Below are 26444 nucleotides of genomic sequence, written 5' to 3' on the forward strand. Positions count from 1 at the left end.
AGGCGGTTCGCCGGTCACAGCAATGTCGCTAGGCAGGTAAGTAGTGTGACGGGTGTAAACGATGTTGTGCGACACGGGCAGCGATTTGCCCGTGTCGCACAACCGACAAGGGCGGGTACGCTGGCTAGCGATATCGGTACCGATATCGCAGCGTGTAAAGTATCCTTTAGTCTCTGGAAAACACCAGTGGACTTTCCTATCTACAACAATGCCATATATGTGGATGCTAACTGTGTTTAGCCATATTGTGGTGCTCTGAAGGGAGGGTGGGCATTTGGATTTTGAAGTGCAGATTTTGCTGTTTTTTTGTTTTTTTTTCAGAGCGAGAGCCATAAAATTTTTCCAGAGCCTTTGTGCTACCAGTAACGTGGAAGCCCATATATTTCCATTAACAGATGATGGGCTTGAGTGGGGACTTGTGTTTTTGTGGGTTGAGTTGAATGCTATTTGGTGGCAATTTGGGATACAGAACAAAACATTTTCTGTGCTCTATGCTGAGCATTTACAGAACGGATAGTAAATCCAGAGTCCAATATTTGGAAGACAAAAATAAATCAAATAATTTAGCTGTATCTGAAGGGTTCCCAGTGCTCTTTTCCACCAAATATAGTAATGATTATCAGGTTACTAATATTCTAAAGAAATTCCTCCCCATCCTCACAACAGAAAATGTTCTTAAAAATATCTTAAGTAAAAAGGTGTTAAGTTTGTGTCAAAAAGGAATTGTACCATTGGAGCGAAGGTCTCCCCAAGCGAACACACTAATTAAAGAAACAAAAATACCAATATAACTAATAAGTGGTTACCATCGGTTGGTTCTTACAAATGTGATTAATAATAACGTATAAACAGTGAATATATATATATATAAGTAAGAATCAAAGAATTATTCCCAAAGTGCAAAAATATTCAATAGATATAATATAAAAAAGGTGCTAAATAGAGATGAGCGAACCGGCCGTGGTTCGACTCGAGTTCGGTTCGCCGAACGGAGGTCTCGTTCGAGTTCGGTTTGGCGAACCGGTTCGGCGAACCACTCGAACCGCATAGGAAACAATGGGAGGCAATCACAAACACATAAAAACACCTAGAAAACACCCTCAAATGTGTCCAAAAGGTGACAAACAACTCACAACACAACACAAACACATGGGAAAGTGACAAGAACAAATTCTCATGCGAAAACAAAACAGCGTTACAAGGAAAAGAGGATGAGACACAGATATAGGCATGGCATGCCCTTCTAAAACCATGTAAAACACCGCAAGGTTAATCCAAGCCGGGGTAGGTAGCAAAGTCTTTGCTGAACCATAACTTGTTCATCTTGGCTCCTTTTAAAAAACACAGCAAGCAAGGGTTACTCAAGCGGAGTCTCCCTTTTTTCCAAAAATTGGGCCACACACACACCCACCCCTTCAGTGGCAGCACTTGTGCCCCAGTTGTACACTTCACAGGTAGATTTGCATCAAGCACATTCAAAAATACGCCATACTTAACCGTCCCCAGGATGACCCCGGGGTAGGTAGCAAAGTCTTTGCTGAACCATGACTTGTTCATCTTGGCTCCTTTTAAAAAACACAGCAAGCAAGGGTTACTCCAAGCGGAGTCTCCCTTTTTTCCAAAAATCGGGCCATACACACACCCACCCCTTCAGTGGCAGCACTTGTGCCCCAGTTGTACACTTCACAGCTAGATTTGTATCAAGCACATTCAAAAATACGCCATACTTAACCGTCCCCAGGATGACACCGGGGTAGGTAGCAAAGTCTTTGCTGAACCATGACTTGTTCATCTTGGATCATTTTTAAAAACAATGTAAGCAAGGGTTACTCCAAGCGGAATCTCCCTTTTTTCCAAAAATTGGGCCACACACACACCCACCCCTTCAGTGGCAGCACTTGTGTCCCAGTTGTACACTTCACAGGTAGATTTGCATCAAGCACATTCAAAAATACGCCATACTTAACCGTCCCCAGGATGACCCCGGGGTAGGTAGCAAACTATTTGCTGATCCATGACTTGTTCATCTTGGCTCCTTTTAAAAAACACAGCAAGGGTTACTCCAAGCAGAGTCTCCCTTTTTTCCAAAATTGGGCCACACACCCACCCCTTCAGTGGCAGCACTTGTGCCCCAGTTGTACACTTCACAGCTAGATTTGCATCAAGAACATTCCAAAACCACAAGCATTTACTCTCCCCAGGATGACACAGGGGTAGTAAATTCCTTGTGGATCCATGACTTGTTCATTTTGATGAACGTTAGTCTGTCCACATTGTCACTGGACAGATGCGTGCGCTTATCTGTCAGCACACACCCAGCAGCACTGAAGACACATTCAGAGACAACGCTGGCAGCTGGACACGACAAAATCTCGTAAGTGGAGAGCTCTGGGCATTTTTCAAGATTTGAAGCCCAAAATGAGCAAGGCTACATTTGAAAAGTCATGGCATCGATGTTCATTTGGAGATACTCCTGTATCATCCTCTCCAGCCATTGACTATGTGTCAGACTTGTTGTCTCTGGTGGCCTTGCAAAGGAGGGTCTAAAAAAATTATGAAAGGATTCAATAAAATTGCTATTACCAGCAGCAGAAACGGTGCTGCTGGTACGGGTAGACTGTTGAAGATGACGAGACCGTCCCATGTTTGTCAAGTTACAACTGGGAGATTCACTCCCTGCACCAGGGTTGTTTGGTGGAAAAGCCGAGCTAAGATCGAGTAACAGCTTTTGCTGATACTCCTGCATACATGCGACCTTTTCTATGGCTGGAATTATGTCACAAAATTTGAACTTGTACCGGGGATCTAATAGTGTGGCAAGCCAGTAGTCATCATCACTTCTAATTTTGACAATACGAGGGTCATGTTGGAGGTAGTGCAGCAAGAAGGCGCTCATGTGTCTTGCGCAGCCATGCGGACCAAGTCCACGCTGTGTTTGTGGCATAGAGGTGCTAACCGTTCTTTCTTCCTCTGACATCTCCCCCCAACCTCTTTCAACTGAAATTTGACCAAGGTCTCCCTCATCCGCTGAGTCTTCCATGTCCATGGACAGTTCGTCCTCCATTTCTTCATGTTCTCCTACACCTTCCTCAACATTTTGCCTGCTACCATGCGCCCTTGTTGATCCCTGTCCCCCATGGTCCCATGCCTGCCGCATTGGTGATGATGAACGTCTGGACCTTGATGATGTTGTTGTCTCTTGCGCATATGAATCCTCCTGTAGTTCCTCCCCTTCCTGTTGTCCCACCCCCTGACTCCGAATAGTGTTTAGCGTGTGCTCTAGCATGTAAATGACTGGAATTGTCATGCTGATAATGGCATTGTCAGCGCTAAACATATTCATTGCCATGTCGAAACTGTGCAGAAGGGTGCATAGGTCCTTGATCTGAGACCACTCCATCAGGGTGATCTGCCCCACCTCTGCATCTCGTTGGCCCAGGCTATACGTCATGACGTATTGCATCAGGGCTCGACGGTGCTGCCACAGTCGCTGTAACATGTGGAGAGTTGAATTCCAGCGTGTCGGCACATCGCATTTCAGGCGATGAACCGGCAGGCCGAAAGACTTCTGGAGCGATGCAAGTCGCTCAGCAGCGGTGGTTGAACGGCGGAAGTAAGTAGACAGTTTTCGTGCCCTGTTCAGAAGGCCATCTAGGCCGGGATAGTGTGTTAAAAATTGCTGGACAACAAGGTTCAACACGTGAGCCATACAAGGCACGTGTGTCACCTTGCCCAGGCGAAGGGCCGCACCCAGGTTTGCAGCATTGTCGCACATGGCCTTACCAGGCTGCAGGTTGAGTGGAGACAACCATTTACCAAACTCAGTCTCCAGAGCTGCCCAAAACTCAGCCGCTGTGTGACTTTTATTTCCAAGACATTTCAAGCTAAAGACCGCCTGATGCCGCTGCGCTCTGCTGCCAGCATAGTAATGAGGGGTGCGTGATTCCTTCTGCACAGTTAGAACGCTGGTGGCCTGACCAGGCAGGCTTGGGGCGGAGGTGGAGGACCCAGATGAGGTGGAGGAGGCAGAAGCAGTGGCGGAACTTAGACAGACAGAGGATTGACACACAAGTCGTGGGGACGGCAAGACTTGTGCAGCAGACCCTTCACCATCTATCACCATAGTTACCCAGTGCCCAGTCAGCGACATGTAACGTCCCTGTCCATGCTTACTGGTCCAAGTATCGGTGGTGAAATGCACCCATTCACACACAGAGTTTCTCAAGGAAGCGGTGATGTTGTGTGCGACATGCTGGTGTAGCGCAGGCACACCTTTCTTAGAGAAGTAGTGGCAACTGGGCATCTGGTACTGGGGCACAGCGACAAACATAAGGTCTCTAAAATCCTGTGTGTCCACCCGGCGGAAAGGCAGCATTTCAGTAGCCAAGAGCTTACAGAGGGATAAAGTCAACCTCTTAGCTTTGTCATGGGTCGCAGGAAATGGCCTTTTATTTGTCCACATCTGAGGGACAGAGATCTGGCTGCTGTGTGTAGACAGTGGTGAGTAGGGTGTCCCTGAAAAAATGCAGGTTTGTGAGGAAAGTGCAGGCGTAGACATGATGTTGCCTTCATCCAACGTTGGTGCTATCGATGTCTGAGAGAGCTGTACACACGCACTTGTTTCCCCTTCGAAACCAAATGACAACTTACCAAGCAAACTGCCTGTTGTGGTTACAGTGGTGGAAGTTGTGCGTGGAAAACCAGGTGTGACAGCTGTCCCCACAGTCCTAGAAGATGAAGAGCGCGCGGATGCACTTGAAGGGGCAGGCGGTGGATGGTTCGCTCCGCTAGACCGCATTGCAGCACGGTGAGCTTCCCACTGGGACATATGATATTTATTCATGTGACGATTCATGGAAGAAGTTGTCAAACTCCAGAGGTTTTGCCCTCTACTAACAGAATCACGACAAATTTTACATATCACATGATTTGGGTGATTTTTTTCTATGTCAAAAAAGGTCCAGGATAGGCAAGGCTTAGAGGGCATGCGACCTGCTGAGCCCCCCCGACTAGTGCTCAGAGGCAGAGTGGTGGCTGAGGATGCAGTTGTAGACGTGCTACCAGTACAACTCCTTTGTCCAGGAAGGCGCAAGGTAACTTTGTTGTCAGTAGCATCCTCCTCCACCGCCTCTGTTGACCTCCTCGAGTGCCTGACTGTGGGTTGACAGTAGGTGGGATCTAGAACTTCCTCATCAAGCGTTGTGTTTGCACTCCCCTCACCCTCAGACCGAGCCTCTTCCTGACGTGAACCAATATTTAAGTTGTCATCCCAATCTGGTATCTGCGGCTCATTGTCATCAGTATGTTCCTCATTGTCTATAACAACAGGTGTTACAGTTTGTGAATAAGGGTCAACATTATGCTCAGAAACTTGGTCCTCATGGCCTGAATCAGAGTCACAAAGGTTCTGGGCATCACTGCAGACCATTTCCTGGTCTATACTCACTGTAGCTTGGGAGCAGACCTCTGATTCCCAGGCTATAGTGTGACTGAACAGCTCTGCAGACTCAGCCATCTCAGTTCCACCATACTGTGCAGGGCGGATGGAGACTTCAGAGCTGTGAGAAAGCAAGTGTGATTGGAATGACAACTCAGAGGACTGGTGTTTTTTGCATGCGGTAGTTGAGGTGGCGGAGAGGGCACTTGTTGGACCACTTGAGATCCATTCAAGCATTTTTTTTTTTTTGGCCATCATCTACCTTTGTTCCAGTTGTTTGTGTCCGTAAAAAAGGGAGCACATCGGATTGTAAACGGTAAGTAGTAGACATCTTACTTTTGCTGGAAGATGGTCAATCTTCAGCAGATGTTAATGGAGCTTTGCCACCTTCCCCACTGACAAACCCTTTTTTTCCTTTTCCAACATGCCTCTTCCCCTTTCCACCAGCATCTGTCATTTTGCCACTCATTTTGATTGCGACAAGATTGTGCACTTAAAATGTGGTAGTAAAAATTGAGAGGTGGTGTAGATTGCAGCGGTGGTCTAGCTTTATTAACAGCAGAATAAACAACAATAACTATCCCTGACAATGCAACTACGACCCTTAAACTGGCAGCATAGTTTGCTATTAGAATGGCTTAGTAACAATGAGTTTCAGTGTGCAATGCAGAGGTGCCGCAAATAGCTTTGCACCAGTGGGACAATAATGAAGTCCAACAGCCACTTTTAGGATGCACTAAGTTTCCTCAGTGTTTGCTAGTATAATGGCTTAGTAACAATGAGTTTGAGTCTGCAATGCAGTGGTGCTGCAAATAGCTTTGCACCAGTGGGACAATAATGGAAGTCCAACAGCCACTTGTAGGATGCCACTAAGTTTACTCAGTGTTTGCTAGTATAATGGCATAGTAACAATGAGTTTGAGTCTGCAATGCAGTGGTGCTGCAAATAGCTTTGCACCAGTGGGACAATAATGGAAGTCCAACAGCCACTTTTAGGATGCCACTAAGTTTAGTCAGTGTTTGCTAGTATAATGGCTTAGTAACAATGAGTTTGAATCTTCAATGCAGTGGTGCTGCAAATAGATTTGCACTAGTGGGACAATAATGGAAGTCCAACAGCCACTTTTAGGATACCACTAAGTTTACTCAGTGTTTGCTAGTATAATGGCTTAGTAACAATGAGTTTGAGTCTGCAATGCAGTGGTGCTGCAAATAGATTTGCATTAGTGGGACACTAATGGAAGTCCAACAGCCACTTTTAGGATGCCACTAAGTATCCTCAGTGTTTGCTAGTATAATAGCTTAGTAAAAATGAGTTTGAGTGTGCAATGCAGTGTTGCCGCAAATAGCTTTGCACCAGTGGGACAATAATGGAAGTCCAACAGCCACTTTTAGGATGCCACTAAGTTTATTCACTGTTTGCTAGTATAATGGCTTAGTAACAATGAGTTTAGTGTGCAATGCAGTGGTGCCGCAAATAGCTTTGCACCAGTGGGACAATAATGGAAGTCCAACAGCCACTTTTAGGATGCCACTAAGTTTACTCAGTGTTTGTTAGTATAATGGCTTAGTAAAAATGAGTTTGAGTCTGCAATGCAGTGGTGCTGCAAATGGTTTGGCACCAGTGGGGCACAAATGGAGTACAACAGCCACTTTTAGGCGGGCTTTGCACGTTGCGACATCACAAGCCGATGCTGCGATGTCGCGCGCGATAGTCCCCGCCCCCGTCGCAGGTACGATATCTTGTGATAGCTGGCGTAGCGAAAATTATCGCTACGCCAGCTTTACATGCACTCACCTGCCCTACGACCGTCGCTCTGGCCGGCGACCCGCCTCCTTCCTAAGGATGCCACTAAGTTTACTTAGTGTTTGCTAGTATAATGGCTTAGTAAAAATGAGTTTGAGTCTGCAATGCAGTGGTGCTGCAAATAGCTTGGCACCAGTGGGGCACAAATGGAGTACAAGAGCCACTTTTAGGATGCCACTAAGTTTCCTCAGTGTTTGCTAGTATAATGGCTTAATAAAAATGAGTTTGAGTCTGCAATGCCGTGGTGCTGCAAATAGCTTGGCACCAGTGGGGCACAAATGGAGCACAACAGCCACTTTTAGGATGCAACTAAGTTTCCTCAGTGTTTGCTAGTATAATGGCTTAGTAACAATGAGCTTGAGTGTGCAAAGGGCTGGAGGGTACAGTGGCAGGCTTGTGGGTCTGTGTAAAGGAAAGGAAGCCTCACTTTATATCCCTCCTAATGGTGAAAAGCAGCGAGGAAGTCCCTGACCTTAGCTACACAGACGCTCTTATCTGTAGCTGTTAAAATCTGTTTCCACGGACCTGACTGTCACCTATGGCTCTGAGCCTGCTGTTATTAGCCCTTACAAGGGCTTAAAGAAACTTCTATCCCTATTCTGTACAGCGCTGTGTGTAGAGCATACACAGCAGTATCGGAGACAGGAGCTGCACCTGCGGTGACTGACACCCAGACGCAGAAGGCAGATAATGGCGTCCTGACGGGCAGATACCCGTTTTTATAATGCAGGGACATGTGACATGGACATCCTATCACACATGCCGTTGCTTCTCTGGCTAAAAGTCCACTTAGCTCTGTGTGTGTCTGGGATTGGCTGACATGCTGGCCCGCCCCACTACACGCGCGCACTTAGGGAAGGAAGACAAGGAAAAAAAAAAAATGGCGATCGCCATTATCCCAGCAGCAGTGATCTGAATGCGCTGTTCCCGCACACTATACGCTGAAATTTCATAATAGTGTGAGTCACAGAGTGACTTTCACTATTACAGCAGAAAGCCAGCTAGTAATTAGCTTGGCTTTTTGCTGCTAGAACCGTTCTCGAACGTAACTAGAACTATCGAGCTTTAGCAAAAAGCTCAAGTTCTAGTTCGATCTAGAACAGCCCCCAAAATCACTCGAACCGCGAACTGGAGAACCACGAACCGCGCTCAACTCTAGTGCTAAACACCACATTAACAACCCAAGGTGATCTCTTTAGTTCTTCCTAATATGGGATAATCTCACCATCTGCTCCTGGATACCAGGGGCAGACCGGAGAATCCTAATTACGATCCATAGCATATTTAAATCACACAGTTAATGGTTTGATACAAAAAAATATATACAGAGCTCAATATATTCAGTAGTAAGCCAATACTCAGCAGTATTTCAATAGACAATCAGGGTCCTTAATAAGACAGTCACTCCACTTGACTGTGCCCAAGGCAGGATCATCTTTGGATCGGCTTACCATGGAACTGCATCTCTGATGTTTATCATGTATCTTTCATCTTTTTCTATGGTTTCCTGAAGAACCATTGTTTATGGGGAAACGCGTCGAGGCAAAATCACCAGGCTCACCATCTATATACAACGGTGTATACAACACACTGAGTACTGCTATATCATTGCCAACAGCAATTTCATCTAAACACAAAAGTGGAGTGACTGTCTGATTAAGGACCCTGATAGTCTATTGAAATACTGCTGAGTATTGGCTTAAGCGGACTTTACACGCTACGATTTCGCTACAGCGATCTTGTTGGGGTCACGGATTTTGTGACTCATATCCGGCCGCTGTAGCGATGTCGTAGCGTGTGACTCCTAGGAGCGATTTTGGATTGTTGCAAAAACGTCCAAAATCGCTCCTCGTTGACATGGGGGTCCGCTGCCAGTTATCGCTGCTGTCGCTGGGGCGAAGTTGATCATCGCTACGTGTGACGCCGCAGGAACGAGGATCATCTCCTTACCTGCCTCTGGCCACAATGCGGAAGGAAGGAGATGGGCGGGATGTTACGTCCCGCTCATCTCCGCTCCTCCGCTTACATTGGGCGGCTGCTTAGTGACGTCACTGTGACGCCACACGGACCTCCCCCTTAGAAAGGAGGCGGTTCGCCGGTCACAGCGACGTAGAAGGACAGGTAAGTATGTGTGACGGGGGTGCGCGATTTTGTGCGCGACAGGCAGCGATATGCCCGTCGCGCACAAACAATTGGGGCGGGTGTCATGCTAGCGATATCAGGCCGGATATCGCAGCATGTAAAGCCACCCTTACTACTGAATATATTGAGCTCTGTGTATATTTGTTTGTATCAAACCGTTACCTGTGTGATTTAAATATGCTATGGATCGTAATTAGGATTCTCTGATCTGCCCCTGGTATCCAGGAGCAGATGGTGAGATTATCCCATATTAGGAAGAACTAAAGAGATCACCTTGGGTTGTTAATGTGGTGTTTAGCACCTTTTTTATATTATATCTAATAAATATTTTTGCACTTTGGGAATAATTCTTTGATTCTTTCTTACAAATGTGGCCATAAGATCTGGATTGCTATGTAGGGGCTCATTGTGTATAGGACAGCTATGTTTGGGCTCATACTGTACATAGGACCGCTATGTGGGGGCTTATACATTATATAGGGACGCTGTGTAGTTGCTCATACTGTATATAGGGAGCTGTGGGTGACCTCAAATTTTATATAGTAGGATGTCAGCATACTTAATTTTGCTCAATATTAAGTGATACAATATTAATGTAATATATTATAATAAGTTAATATTAATATTGAGCAAAATTAATTTCAACCTATTGTTTCAGCCCTCTAAAACAGTAACAGTTTTTCGTGTGGCCCCTTAGGGAAATTAATTGTCCATCCCTGGCTGACAGCCGGTTTCTCAGTGTGTGAGATGTAATGATTAGAGATGAGTGAACCGGTCGCGGTTCGGCTCGAGGTCGGTTCGCCGAACGGAGCTCCCGTTCGAGTTCGGTTAGACGAACCGAACTCGAACTGCATAGGAAACAATGGCAGGCAATCACAAACACATAAAAACACCTAGAAAACACCCTCAAAGGTGTCCAAAAGGTGACAAACAACTCACAACACAACACAAACACATGGGAAAGTGACAAGGACATATACTCATGCGAAAACAAAAGAGCTGGACAAGGAAAAAGAGGAGGACACACAGATATAGGCATGAAATGCCCTTCTAAAATCATGTAAAACACCGCAAGGTGACTCCAAGCGGAGTCTCCCTTTTTTCCAAAAATTGGGCCACACAGACACCCCTTCAGTGGCAGGACTTGTGCCCCAGTTGTACACTTCACAGGTAGATTTGCATCAAGCACATTCAAAAATACGCCATCCTTAACCGTCCCCAGGATGACACCGGGGTAGGTAGCTAAGTCTTTCCTGATCCCAGCTCTGTTCATCTTGGCTCCTTTTTAAAAACACTGTAAAGCAAGGGTTACTCCAAGCGGAGTCTCCCTTTTTTCCAAAAATTGGGCCACACACACACCCACCCCTTCAGTGGCAGCAGTTGTGCCCTAGTTGTACACTTCACAGCTAGATTTGCATCAAGCACATTCAAAAATACGCCATACTTAACCGTCCCCAGGATGACACCGGGGTAGGTAGCAAAGTCTTTCCTGATCCCAGCTCTGTTCATCTTGGATCATTTTTAAAAAACACAGCAAGCAAGGGTTACTCCAAGCGGAGTCTCCCTTTTTTCCAAAAATTGGGCCACACACACACCCACCCCTTCAGTGGCAGCAGTTGTGCCCTAGTTGTACACTTCACAGCTAGATTTGCATCAAGCACATTCAAAAATACGCCATACTTAACCGTCCCCAGGATGACACCGGGGTAGGTAGCAAAGTCTTTCCTGATCCCAGCTCTGTTAATCTTGGATCATTTTTAAAAAACACAGCAAGCAAGGGTTACTCCAAGCGGAGTCTCCCGTTTTTTTCCAAAAATTGTGCCCCACACACACCCACCCATTCAGTGGCAGCACTTGTGCCCTAGTTGTACACTTCACAGCTAGATTTGCATCAAGCACATTCAAAAATACGCCATACTTAACCGTCCCCAGGATGACACCGGGGTAGGTAGCAAAGTCTTTCCTGATCCCAGCTCTGTTCATCTTGGATCATTTTTAAAAAACACAGCAAGAAAGGGTTACTCCAAGCGGAGTCTCCCTTTTTTTCCAAAAATTGTGCCCCACACACACCCACCCATTCAGTGGCAGCAGTTGTGCCCTAGTTGTACACTTCACAGCTAGATTTGCATCAAGCACATTCAAAAATACGCCATACTTAACCGTCCCCAGGATGACACCGGGGTAGGTAGCAAAGTCTTTCCTGATCCCAGCTCTGTTAATCTTGGATCATTTTTAAAAAACACAGCAAGCAAGGGTTACTCCAAGCGGAGTCTCCCGTTTTTTTCCAAAAATTGTGCCCCACACACACCCACCCATTCAGTGGCAGCACTTGTGCCCTAGTTGTACACTTCACAGCTAGATTTGCATCAAGCACATTCAAAAATACGCCATACTTAACCGTCCCCAGGATGACACCGGGGTAGGTAGCAAAGTCTTTCCTGATCCCAGCTCTGTTCATCTTGGATCATTTTTAAAAAACACAGCAAGAAAGGGTTACTCCAAGCGGAGTCTCCCTTTTTTTCCAAAAATTGTGCCCCACACACACCCACCCATTCAGTGGCAGCAGTTGTGCCCTAGTTGTACACTTCACAGCTAGATTTGCATCAAGCACATTCAAAAATACGCCATACTTAACCGTCCCCAGGATGACACCGGGGTAGGTAGCAAAGTCTTTCCTGATCCCAGCTCTGTTAATCTTGGATCATTTTTAAAAAACACAGCAAGCAAGGGTTACTCCAAGCGGAGTCTCCCGTTTTTTTCCAAAAATTGTGCCCCACACACACCCACCCATTCAGTGGCAGCACTTGTGCCCTAGTTGTACACTTCACAGCTAGATTTGCATCAAGCACATTCAAAAATACGCCATACTTAACCGTCCCCAGGATGACACCGGGGTAGGTAGCAAAGTCTTTCCTGATCCCAGCTCTGTTCATCTTGGATCATTTTTAAAAAACACAGCAAGCAAGGGTTACTCCAAGCGGAGTCTCCCTTTTTTTCCAAAAATTGTGCCCCACACACACCCACCCATTCAGTGGCAGCAGTTGTGCCCTAGTTGTACACTTCACAGCTAGATTTGCATCAAGCACATTCAAAAATACGCCATACTTAACCGTCCCCAGGATGACACCGGGGTAGGTAGCAAAGTCTTTCCTGATCCCAGCTCTGTTCATCTTGGATCATTTTTAAAAAACACAGCAAGCAAGGGTTACTCCAAGCGGAGTCTCCCTTTTTTTCCAAAAATTGTGCCCCACACACACCCACCCATTCAGTGGCAGCACTTGTGCCCTAGTTGTACACTTCACAGCTAGATTTGCATCAAGCACATTCAAAAATACGCCATACTTAACCGTCCCCAGGATGACACCGGGGTAGGTAGCAAAGTCTTTCCTGATCCCAGCTCTGTTCATCTTGGATCATTTTTAAAAAACACAGCAAGAAAGGGTTACTCCAAGAGGAGTCTCCCTTTTTTTCCAAAAATTGTGCCCCACACACACCCACCCATTCACTGGCAGCACTTGTGCCCTAGTTGTACACTTCACAGCTAGATTTGCATCAAGCACATTCAAAAATATGCCATGATTAACTGTCCCCAGGATGACACCAGGGTAGGTAACAAAGTCTTTGCTGAACCATGACTTGTTCATCTTGGCTTCTTTTAAAAACAATGTAAGCAAGGGTTACTCCAAGCGGAGTCTCCCTTTTTTAAAAAAAATTGGGCCACACAGACACCCACCCATTCAGTGGCAGCACTTGTGCCCTAGTTGTACACTTCACAGCTAAATTTGCATCAAGCACATTCCAAATCCACAAGCATTTACTCTCCCCAGGATGACACAGGGGTAGTAAATTCCTGGTGGATCCATGACTTGTTCATTTTGATGAACGTTAGTCTGTCCACATTGTCACTGGACAGACGCGTGCGCTTATCTGTCAGCACACACCCAGCAGCACTGAAGACACGTTCAGAGACAACGCTGGCAGCTGGACACGACAAAATCTCCAAGGCGTAACTGGAGAGCTCTGGCCATTTTTCTAGATTTGAAGCCCAAAATGAGCAAGGCTCCATTTGCAAAGTCATGGCATCGATGTTCATTTGGAGATACTCCTGTATCATCCTCTCCAGCCGTTGACTATGTGTCAGACTTGTTGTCTCTGGTGGCCTTGCAAAGGAGGGTCTAAAAAAATTATGAAAAGATTCCATAAAATTGCTGTTACCAGCACCAGATACAGTCCTAGTGGTACGGGTAGACTGTTGAAGATGACGAGACTGTCCCATGTTTGTCAAGTTACAACTGGGAGATTCACTCCCTGCACCTGCACGGTTGTTTGGTGGAAAAGCCGAGCTAAGATCGAGTAACAGCTTCTGCTAATACTCCTGCATACGTGCGTCCCTTTCTATGGCTGGAATTATGTCACAAAATTTGGACTTGAACCGGGGATCTAATAGTGTGGCAAGCCAGTAGTCATCATCACTTCTAATTTTGACAATACGAGGGTCATGTTGGAGGTAGTGCAACAAGAAGGCACTCATGTGTCTTGCGCAGCCATGTGGACCAAGTCCACGCTGTGTTTGCGGCATAGAGGTGCTACCCGTTCTTTCTTCCTCTGACATCTCCCCCCAACCTCTTTCAACTGAAATTTGACCAAGGTCTCCCTAATCCGCTGAGTCTTCCATGTCCATGGACAGTTCGTCCTCCATTTCTTCATGTTCTCCTACACCTTCCTCAACATTTTGCCTGCTACCATGCGCCCTTGTTGATCCCTGTTCCCCATGGTCCCATGCCTGCCGCGTTGGTGATGATGAACGTCTGGACGTTGGTGATGTTGTTGTGTCTTGCGCATATGAATCCTCCTGTAGTTCCTCCCCTTCCTGTTGTCTCACCCCCTGACTCTGAATAGTGTTTAGCGTGTGCTCCAGCATGTAAATGACTGGAATTGTCATGCTGATAATGGCATTGTCAGCGCTAAACATATTCGTCGCCATGTCGAAACTGTGCAGAAGGGTGCATAGGTCCTTGATCTGAGACCACTCCATCAAGGTGATCTGTCCCACCTCTGCATCTCATTGGCCCAGGCTATACGTCATGTCGTATTGCACCAGGGCTCGGAGGTGCTGCCACAGTCGCTGTAACATGTGGAGAGTCGAATTCCAGCGTGTCGGCACATCACATTTCAGGCGATGAACCGGCAGGCCAAAAGACTTATGGAGCGATGCAAGTCACTCAGCTGCGGCGGTTGAACGGCGGAAGTGAGCAGGCAGTTTTCGTGCCCTGGTCAGAAGGCCATCTAGGCCGGGATAGTGTGTTAAAAATTGCTGAACAACAAGGTTCAACACGTGAGCCATACAAGGCACGTGTGTCACCTTGCCCAGGCGAAGGGCCGCACCCAGGTTTGCAGCATTGTCGCACACGGCCTTACCAGGCTGCAGGTTGAGTGGAGACAACCATTTATTAAACTCGGACCGCAGAGCTGACCACAACTCCTCAGCTGTGTGACTCCTATTACCAAGACATGTCAAGCTAAAGACCGCCTGATGCCGTTGCGCTCTGCTGCCAGCATAGGAATGAGGGGTGCGTGATTCCTTCTGCGCAGTGAGAACGCTGGTGGCCTGACCAGGCAGGCTTGGGGCGGAGGTGGAGGACCCAGATGAGGTGGAGGAGGCAGAAGCAGTGGCGGAACTTGGACAGACAGAGGATTGACACACAAGTCGTGGGGACAGCAAGACTTGTGCAGCAGACCCTTCACCATCTATCACCATAGTTACCCAGTGCCCAGTCAGCGACATGTAACGTCCCTGTCCATGCTTACTGGTCCAAGTATCGGTGGTGAAATGCACCCGTTCACACACAGAGTTTCTCAAGGAAGCGGTGATGTTGTGTGCGACATGCTGGTGTAGCGCGGGCACACCTTTCTTAGAGAAGTAGTGGCGACTAGGCATCTGGTACTGGGGCACAGCAACAGACATAAGGTCTCTAAAATCCTGTGTGTCCACCCGGCGGAAAGGCAGCATTTCGGTAGCCAAGAGCTTACAGAGGGATAGAGTCAACCTCTTAGCTTTGTCATGGGTCGCAGGAAATGGCCTTTTATTTGACCACATCTGAGGGACAGAGTTCTGGCTGCTGTGTGTAGACGGTGTTGAGTAGGGTGTCCCTGGAAAAATGCAGGTTTGTGAGGAAAGTGCAGGCGGAGACATGATGTTGCCTTCATCCAACGTTGGTGCTATCGATGTCTGAGAGAGCTGTACACACTCACTTGTTTCCCCTTCCAAACCAACTGACGACCTACCAAGCAAACTGCCTGTTGCGGTTACAGTGGTGGAAGTTGTGCGTGGAAAACCAGGTGTGACAGCTGTCCCCACAGTCCTAGAAGATGAAGAGCGTGCGGATGCACTGGAATGGGCAGGCCGTGGATGGTTCGCTCCGCTAGGCCGCATTGCAGCACGGTGAGCTTCCCACCGGGACCTATGATATTTATTCATGTGACGATTCATGGAAGAAGTTGTCAAACTGCTGAGGTTTTGACCTCTACTAACAGAATCACGACAAATTTTACACATCACATAATTTGGGCGATCTTTTTCTATGTCAAAAAAGGACCAGGCTAGGCAAGGCTTAGAGGGCATGCGACCTGCTGAGCCCCCCCGACTAGTGCTCAGAGGCAGAGTGGTGGCTGATGATGCAGTTGTAGACATGCTACCAGTGCTCCGACTCTGTCCAGGAAGGCGCAAGGTAACTTTGTCGTCGGTTGCATCCTCCTCCACCGCCTCTGTTGACCTCCTCGAGTGCCTGACTGGGGGTTGACAGTAGGTGGGATCTAGAACTTCATCATCAATTGTTGTGTTTGCACTCCCCTCCCCCTCAGACCGAGCCTCTTCTTGCCCTGACCGAATATTTAAGTTGTCATGCCAATCTGGTATCTGCGTCTCATCGTCATCAGTATGTTCCTCATTGTCTATAACCACAGGTGTTACAGTTTGTGACAAAGGGTCACCATTATGCTCAGAAACTTGGTCCTCACGCCTTGAATCAGAGTCACAAAGGTTCTGGGCATCACTGCAGACCATTTCCTGGTCTGTACTCACTGTAGCTTGGGACCAGACCTCTGATTCCCAGGCTATAGTGTAACTGAACAGCTCTGCAGACTCAGCCATCTCAGTTCCACCATACTGTGCAGGGCTGATGGAGACTTCAGAGCTGGGAGAAAGCAAGTTTGATTGGGATGACAACTCAGAGGACTGGTGTTTTTTGGATGCGGTACTTGAAGTGGCTGAGAGGGCACTTGTTGGACCACTTGAGATCCATTCAAGCATTTTCCTTTTTTGGCCATCATCTACCTTTGTTCCTATTGTTCGTGTCCGTAAAAAAGGGAGCACATCGGATTGTCCACGGTAAGTAGTAGACATCTTACTTTTGCTGGTAGATGGTCTATCTTCAGCAGATGATAATGGAGCTTTGCCACCTTCCCCACGGACAAACCCTTTTTTTCCTTTTCCACCACGCCTCTTCCCCTTTCCACCAGCATCTGTCATTTTGCCACTCATGTTGATTGCGACAAGATTGTGCACTGAAAATGTGGTAGTAAAAATTGAGAGGTGGTGAAGATTGCAGCGGTGGTCTAGCTTTATTAACAGCAGAATAATAAAGAATAAATATCCCTGACAATGCAACTACGGCCCTTAAACTGGCAGCATAAATTGCTAGTATAATGGCTTAGTAACAATGAGTAGGAGTGTGCAATGCAGGCAGACGTGCTGCAAATATCTTTGCACTACTGGGACTATTCAGAAGTCCAATAGCCACGTTTAGGATGCCCCTAGGTTCACTCAGTGTTTGCTAGTATAATGGCTTAAGCGGGCTTTACACGCTGCGACATCGCTAACGCGGAGTCGTTGGGGTCACGGATTTTGTGACGCACATCCGGCCGCATTAGCGATGCCGTTGCGTGTGACACCGATAAGCGATTTTGCATCGTTGCAAAAACGTGCAAAATCGCTAATCGGCGACACGGGGGTCCATTCTCAATTATCGTTACTGCAGCAGTAACAAAGTTGTTCCTCGTTCCTGCGGCAGCACACATCGCTGCGTGTGACACCGCAGGAGCGAGGAAGCTCTCCCTACCTGCCTCCCGGCCGCTATGAGGAAGGAAGGAGGTGGGCGGGATGTTACGTCCCGCTCATCTCCGCCCCTCCGCTGCTATTGGGCGGCGGTTCAGTGATGCTTCAGTGACGTCGCTGTGATGCCGCACGGACCGCCCCCTTAGAAAGGAGGCGGTTCGCCCGTCACAGCGACGTCGCCGGACAGGTAAGTATGTGTGACGGCTGTTGTGCGACACGGACAGCGATTTGCCCGTGTCGCGCAACAGATGGGGGCGGGTACCCACACTAGCGATATCGGGACCGATATCGCAGTGTGTAAAGTAGCCTTTAGTTATAATGACTTTGAGTGTGCAATGCAGGCAGACGTGCTGCAAATATCTTTGCACTACTGGGACTATACAGAAGTCCAATAGCCACGTTTAGGATGCCACTAAGTTCACTCAGTGTTTGCTAGTATAATGGCTTAGTTATAATGAGTTTGAGTGTGCAATGCAGGCAGACGTGCTGCAAATATCTTTGCACTACTGGGACTATACACAAGTCCAATAGCCACGTTTAGGATGCCACTAGGTTCACTCAGTGTTTGCTAGTATAATGGCTTAGTTATAATGAGTTTGATTGTGCAATGCAGGCAGACGTGCTGCAAATATGTTTGCACTACTGGGACTATACAGAAGTCCAATAGCCACGTTTAGGATGCCACTAAGTTCACTCAGTGTTTGCTAGTATAATTGCTTAGTTATAATGAGTTTGAGTGTGCAATGCAGGCAGACGTGCTGCAAATATCTTTGCAGTACTGGGACTATACAGAAGTCCAATAGCCACATTTAGGATGCCACTAGGTTCACTCAGTGTTTGCTAGTATAATGGCTTAGTTATAATGACTTTGAGTGTGCAATGCAGGCAGACGTGCTGCAAATATGTTTGCACTACTGGGACTATACAGAAGTCCAATAGCCACGTTTAGGATGCCACTAAGTTCACTCAGTGTTTGCTAGTATAATTGCTTAGTTATAATGAGTTTGAGTGTGCAATGCAGGCAGACGTGCTGCAAATATCTTTGCAGTACTGGGACTATACAGAAGTCCAATAGCCACGTTTAGGATGCCACTAGGTTCACTCAGTGTTTGCTAGTATAATGGCTTAGTTATAATGACTTTGAGTGTGCAATGCAGGCAGACGTGCTGCAAATATCTTTGCACTACTGGGACTATACAGAAGTCCAATAGCCACGTTTAGGATGCCACTAGGTTCACTCAGTGTTTGCTAGTATAATGGCTTAGTTATAATGACTTTGAGTGTGCAATGCAGGCAGACGTGCTGCAAATATCTTTGCACTACTGGGACTATACAGAAGTCCAATAGCCACGTTTAGGATGCCACTAAGTTCACTCAGTGTTTGCTAGTATAATGGCTTAGTTATAATGAGTTTGAGTGTGCAATGCAGGCAGACGTGCTGCAAATATCTTTGCACTACTGGGACTATACAGAAGTCCAATAGCCACGTTTAGGATGCCACTAAGTTCACTCAGTGTTTGCTAGTATAATGGCTTAGTTATAATGAGTTTGAGTGTGCAATGCAGGCAGACGTGCTGCAAATATCTTTGCACTACTGGGACTATACAGAAGTCCAATAGCCACGTTTAGGATGCCACTAGGTTCACTCAGTGTTTGCTAGTATAATTGCTTAGTTATAATGACTTTGAGTGTGCATTGCAGGCAGACGTGCTGCAAATATCTTTGCACTCCTGGGACTATACAGAAGTCTAATAGCCACGTTTAGGATGCCACTAGGTTCACTCAGTGTTTGCTAGTATAATGGCTTAGTTATAATGACTTTGAGTGTGCAATGCAGGCAGACGTGCTGCAAATATCTTTGCACTACTGGGACTATACAGAAGTCCAATAGCCACGTTTAGGATGCCACTAAGTTCACTCAGTGTTTGCTAGTATAATGGCTTAGTAACAATGAGTTGGAGTGTGCAAAGGGCAGGAGGGTACAGTGGCAGGGTTGTGGGTCTCTGGGTAGAGGAAAGGAAGCCTGCCTTTCTATCCCTCCTAATGGGGAAATGCAGCAAGGAAATCCCTGACCTTAGCTACACAGACGCTGTCATCTTGTGTAGCTGTTAAACTCTGTTTTCAGGACCTGTCACCTATGGCTCTGACCCTGCCGGTACGAGCCCTTAAAAGGACTAATATTAAGTGCTATCCCTAAGCTGTCCAGCGCTGTGTATGGAGCGTAATACAGCTCTATCGGCGATAGGAGCTGCGCCAGTGATGTCTGACACCAAGGACGCAGAAGAGATAATGGCGTCCGGACGGGCAGATACTCGTTTTTATAATGCAGGGACATGTGACATGGACATCCTATCACACATGCCGTTGCTTCTCTGGCTAAAAGTCCACTTAGCTGTGTGTGTGTCTGGGATTGGCTGACATGCTGGCCCTCCCCACTACACGCGCGCGCTTAGGGAAGGAAGACAAGGAAAAAAAAAAAATTATACATACAGCAGTGATCTGAATGCGCTGTTCCCGCACACTATACACTGAAATGTCATAATAGTGTGAGTCACAGAGTGACTTACACTATTACAGCGGAAAGCCAGCTAGGAATTAGCTGTTTTTTTTGCTGTTAGAACCGTTCTCGAACGTATCTAGAACTATCGAGCTTTTGCAAAAAAGCTCGAGTTCTAGTTCGATCTAGAACAGCCCCCAAAATCACTCGAGCCGCGAACTGGAGAACCACGAACCGCGCTCAACTCTAGTAATGATACAGGTCTGATCTCCTCGTATATCAAAAGTCTCGTTGTTTGTTGTTCTTATATCAAAGGTCTGATCTCCTCGTCTAACCTCCTGCATAAGTCTGTGTATGGGGAGGAGCAGCGTAGCTAAGTTTAGCTGTTTCACATTACAATCCCTTCTATCACCTATCCTGAGTGTGCAAGTTTCACATTTTTCTGTGCTGTGCTGAATCAACTTATAATCAGGGGTACTTTACACATTGCGACATCGCTAGCAATTGCTAGCGATGTCGAGCACGATAGCACCCGCCCCCGTCGTTCTTGCGATATGTGGTGATCGCTGCCGTAGCTAACATTATTGCTACGGCTGCGTCACACACACATACCTTGTCAGCGACGTCGCTGTGACCGCCGAACAATCCCTCCTACAAGGGGAGGTGCGTTCGGCGTCATAGCAACGTCACTGCAGCGTCACTAAGTGGCCGGCCAATAGAAGCAGAGGGACGGAGATGAGCGGGACGCCGCATGTGCATCACTAACAACGTGACCCCGACGATATATTGGTAGCGATGTCGCAGCGTGTAAAGCACCCTTCACCCTGTGGTGAGATCAGGCTGTCATCATGATTCACACAGGAGTAATCTGCGTGCTCTTGACTACTTCTATTTGATGTATAATAACACCCTATTCTGATCTAATTGCAGAGCGATTATGAGTTGAACACAGCAGGCCCACTTTGAGCTATCAGCTCTGAGAAGTGTGAAGGAAGGGGCAATAAAGCAGAGGTGACATGCTATAAAAAAAGGACATCTGATAAATGGAGGGTTTGTAATGTAACACAGTTAAAGTCAGCTGTGCTGTCCTTACTTTCACACTCACTCATGTGGGAAGTTAATCCAGGACACCAGAGTTGTATGATTGTTAGGGATGGCCGAGCATGCTCGCCGGTACTCGGTGCTCACCCGAGCATCTAAGTACTCAAGATTCTCGGCGAGCGCCGAGTACCGGCAAGATGCTGGGACACATGCTCGGCTCCCCCTCCCTGCATGTTGGCGCTCTTTACAGAGTCATCCCACCTGCAGGGATTGGCTGCCACACACTATAATGCCACAGCCATGTTGGATGTGGCATTACAGTGGTTGGCTGGCCGCACAGCATCATCAGGTCTATATAAGACATGACGGCGCTGTGTTTGTCACTCTGATCCACAGTCAGCTAGTGTAGGGAGAGGTGCTGCTGAGCTAGGGACAGATTTAGTGTGTGTCTTAGGTAGTTTAGGTACTAGGTAGAGTACACAATCCATCTAAACAAACAGTCTTTTTCTGGACTAATTCAGCTGTATACAGGCAGTGTATAAAGGCAGGCAGACAGACAGGCAGGGTATATAGCAGAGTGCAGTGCGTATAGGACAGGAGGCTCCATTCCAGTCACTTCTGGGGCTGGTGGAGCCTGTTACACATATATTATACATCTCTAAAAAAAACAGTCCTTTTCAGGATTAATCCAGCTGTATACAGGCAGTGTATATAGGCAGGATATATAGCAGAGTGTGGTGCATATAGGACAGGAGACTCCATTCTAGTCCCGTCTGGGGCTGGTGTAGCCTGTTACACATATATTATCCATCTCTAAAAAAAACCCTTTCCTTTTCAGGATTAATCCAGCTGTACACAGGCAGAGTATATAGGCAGGATATATAGCGGAGTGCAGTGCGTATAGGACAGGAGGCTCCATTTCAGTCACGTCTGGGGCTGGTGTAGCCTGTTACACATATATTGTCCATCTCTAAAAAAGCCAGCTCCTTAAAACTGTGATTTGTCCGTCGCATGGATCACGTACAACTTTGCTCTAAATTCAGCCATTTCTATTGAGCGTAGAAAATATTGTCCTGCGTTTAAAATGCGCAAGGCAAGTGGCAAGGGGCGAGGAACTGGACGTAATGGTGATGGTGCATGCAGAGGCCGAGGCTGTGGGCAAGCTACAATTGTGCCACAACAAACATGCACATCTTCTCACCCGACCTTCCCGTCCAAATTCCTAGGGGATTGCAGCACACCACTATTAAACCCAGAGCAGCGTGAAAAGGTTGTTGGCTGGATAGTGGATAATGCTTCCAAGTCAGTTTGCCACCACCACAACCACCCTGTCTTCCACACGGTCAAGTTTCAGTAGCTGTGAATCTGGACTGCATATTCCTCACCATGATCCTCCTTCCTCCCACCATGCCGAGTGCCCGGACAAAAGTGATCCCACACTTGGACACTCTGAAGAGCTATTCCCTTTTCCATTTATAGATTTGAGCCTTTCGCCCGCTCCACTTGAAGGGGGGCAAGAGTAGATCACATGTAGTGATGCCCAAATATTTGAGCAGCCATGGTCACACGAAGGCGATGGTGGGAAAGTGTCACAAGAGAAGGACGATAATGAGACACAATTGCCAGAAAGTCAGGAGGAGTACCAGGTGCCAAATTGGAAGACGATGTGGTGGATGATATAGTAACTGACCTAACCTGGCAGGAAGACATGCAGATCGAGGACAGCAGCGAACAAAGGGAGGGAGGCGTAGCACCCCAACAGGCAGGAAGAAGCAGTGTGGTGGCCGCAGACAGAAGGTGGGCAACCATTACCCGTAACACCAGCACAACGGAGGTTGGCAGTACAACTATTAAGTCTTCCTGAGTCTGGCTGCTTTTAAAGGACCAATAATTCCAGAAAGGCCATTTGCACCACCTGCCATGCCAGCATTAGCAGGGGTAGCAAAACTACCAGCCTGACCACCACCAGCATGATCAGGCACATGGCAGCAAAGCACTCGACTTTGTGGGACAAACCCCAGGGTCCAGGAGCAATGTCAGCACGTGACACCACTGCTTCTTTCACTGTTATGCGTGCAAGCCAATCAACTGTCCATAGTGCATGCGAAGGTGCTTCCTGTCCTGCACCTGTCGTTGCACAATCTGAAATACCACCATCAGCAACCACGCCCCAGCGCAGCGTTCAGTTGTCCATACCCCAGTTCTTGGAACGCAAGCGCAAATACATAGCCAACGCCCCACAGGCAACACTACTAAATTTGCACATTTCGTGACTGCTTGTGCTCAAAATGTTGACTTTTAGGCTAGTGGAGACGGAAGCATTACGCAACCTGATGGCAGCGCCCGTTACCCGGTCCCCAGTCACCACTATTTCTCACGGTGTGCTGTCCCCGCATTACACAAGCACGTGTCCCAAAAAATTAGAGATGCTGTTAACAAGGCAGTTACCGTGAAAGCCACCTAACCACGGACATGTGGACAAGTGTTTGTGGGCAGGGGCGGTCCATCTCGCTGATGGGACACTGGGTTAACATAGTGGAAGCCGGGACCCAGTCGGACCTTGGGACATGGATGTAGGACATAGGTACCATCCTCCAAAACTTTGAGGACTCCACCAAGATGGTGAGCGGCGATGACGCCATCATTATCGTCACCATCCCACTTCTTTGTCTTCTGAAATGCTCTTTGCACAAAATCAAAGAGGATGCATTGCAGGCAGAGCACGATGAGATGGAGCAAGTAACCATACAGGGTGATTACACACAGCCCAGCCTCATCTCATCCCAACGTGGATTGGGGGACAATAAGGAGGAGGAGGTAGCAGAACAAGAGCTAGTTTCATGCGCTATAGACGGTACTATCTGCACAACTGTCATACCGTCTGTTCAGCGTGGATGGCCATAGGACAGGGAGGAGGTGGAGGAAGAGGAGAGCATTGTCAGTCATCCTTTTGGTGAGGACACGGATGTCTTGCCTGTTACCAGTGTGGCGCGCATGGCTGAGTTTACGTTACGCTGCCTGTCCCGTGACCCTCGCATTCTCAAAATTTTGGGTGACACTCATTACTGGTTGGTGTAACTTTTAGACTCACGCTACAAGAAGAATTTTATATCTCTTATTCCCGAGACGGAGAGGTCTACAAAAATGGGGCAGTACCAGAAGGCCCTTGTTGCAGAGTTAAATTAAAACGCTGGCAGCAGAGGTCAAAGTTCGGTGGACAACCATGGAGTACAGGCGAGAGAGACACAACTTCAATCCAGCAGAGGCAGGGGAACACTGTCAAAGTTCTGGGAGAATTTTATCAGCCCCTCCCATGGCACAGGCACTGTGGCGCGGGGTACTCTCACAAGGAGTGCAAAGTTTGGGAAGATGCTGAAGTACCTTGCTGACCGTACCAAAGTCCTATGTGATTCCTCTGTGCCTTATAATTATTGAGTATCCAAGCTGGACACGTGGCATGAACTGGCTCTCTACACCTTGGAAGTCCTGGCTTGCCCTGCCGCTAGCATTTTGTCAGAGCGGGTTTTTAGTGCCGCAGGGGGAATTATTACTGATAAGCGCACCCGCCTGTCAACTGAAAATGCTAACAGACTGACTCATCAAAATGAACAAGGGCTGGATTGGGTCAGACTTCTCAACACCACCACCAAATGATAGCAGCGTAATATAAACTCAAAGCCAGTGTTTTTTGGGAGGTATATTCCCATGCTCCTGTTCACCACCACACATGGGTATATGCTTCCTGGTTTTGGCTATTTGCTCTAGTCCTCCTCCTTCTCCTCATCCTCCACCACCATATCACCAGGGTGACCGTGGTTTATGATGTCCGTAAGAAAAAAAGCTATACAGTATATTCATGTATACTCCCCAGGGGTAAATGTTTGTCAGTCCATACTTAGTGCATGGGCATTACAAGTATAGGAAACCCGCTCCTTTGTAATGGTAACAACATTGTTTTTATGAGGCCCTCCTACTCGTCTCTTAAAAGGGCAACACTATGGGAGACCCACTTCCTAATAATGGGAACATTATTTTATGAGGCCCATCTCCACGTCTCTTCCAAGGGGCATCGGAGTGCCTCTCAATTTTTGGCAGCCCTGGCACTCACTACATATACAATAACAGTATAGGAGACCAACTGTTTAATAATGGGAACAACAAAGCATAGCCGGCTAATGGCTCTCTAATAATAGTACAGGCCACCTATATATTTTTTTTATTACATTAAAGATTAAAAAAAAAAAAAAACTCGTGGGGCTTCGCAGCATTTTTAAGTCCAGCCCGATGAAAGCTGACAACTGCAAACTGCCAACCTCAGCTGCCTAATTTTCCCTTGGCTGCCAAAAAAATGTGTGGGCTCCGCACTATTTTTAATAGCCAGCCAATGCAAAACTAGGCAGTGAATTATGGTATTCTCAGCGGGGTGAGGGACTATTGTTTTAGGGCCCCCCCACGCTAAAGAATAGCAGCCCGCAGCCGCCCCTGAAAATGGCGCATTGATAAGAAGCGCAATTTCCAGGCGCTTTACCAGGCTCTTTCAACGGCCCTGGTGGCAGGTGGCTTGCTGAGTAATAATGGGGTTAGGGCCAGCTGTATATTATCAGCTGGCCCTAAGCCCGAAATTCATGGTGTCACGCCAATATTAGACATAGCCACCATGAATATCTAGTAAAGAAAAAAAAACACAACACAGAGAAAAATATTTTTATTAGAAATAAAACATAACACAATTAGTGACTCCATCTTTATTGAACTAAAGAACCCCCCCTCCACCGTAGTCCTTGGTCGAGGGTCCCGCGATGTCCAATCCGGACCCAATATCATCTGATCGGTTTGCCGGATGTGTCAGGTTCAAGGACCTGAATCAGATGACACATCAGCTGATTGTTTAATAGCCGTTTATACAATCAGCTGATGCATCAGCAGAAAAAAAAAACTATAGTCACCTATAGTGACAAGACCAAGCTCCAAGACCCGCCGGTAAGCAGCTGATGTTATCACCTGACAGCATCATCTGTTCGTTTAAACCAGCTTTTCACCGCTGGACTTAAACGATCAGATGATGCTGTCAGGTGATCGTTTAAACCAGCTGGCGGAGAAAAGCTGCCGTATATACGCTTCTAAGCGAAAGTGCATGTCACATGGGAGGAGGAACACAGGATTCTTCCTCCCCCTAATACTCAGACAACATTGCTCACAGCAGTGGCCTGGGAGTCAGAAATGCTTACAGGGGCCTTCCCCATGTTACTCACATGTCATTTGAGCACTGTTCTCATAAATTTGTGACATTTTTAGGCTTTCTGCAAACCGCCGGGGGTGCCTCCGGAAAAATACTAGAGTTTCCCATAGATTAACATTGGGCTCGGTGCTCGGGTCGAGCACCTGAGCATTTCAATATCCTCGATCCG

The 26444-nt window shown here is 47.2% G+C and overlaps 1 protein-coding gene across 5 annotated transcripts in view; it reads right to left on the reverse strand.

Annotated features, from left to right (window-relative positions):
- Positions 1-26444, reverse strand: part of TNRC18 (trinucleotide repeat containing 18) — a 1341710-nt gene that overhangs the window by 207188 nt on the left and 1108078 nt on the right. The window lies entirely within an intron of this gene.

The sequence above is a fragment of the Anomaloglossus baeobatrachus genome, chromosome 7 (assembly GCF_048569485.1).
Source record: "Anomaloglossus baeobatrachus isolate aAnoBae1 chromosome 7, aAnoBae1.hap1, whole genome shotgun sequence".
NCBI lineage: Eukaryota > Metazoa > Chordata > Amphibia > Anura > Aromobatidae > Anomaloglossus > Anomaloglossus baeobatrachus.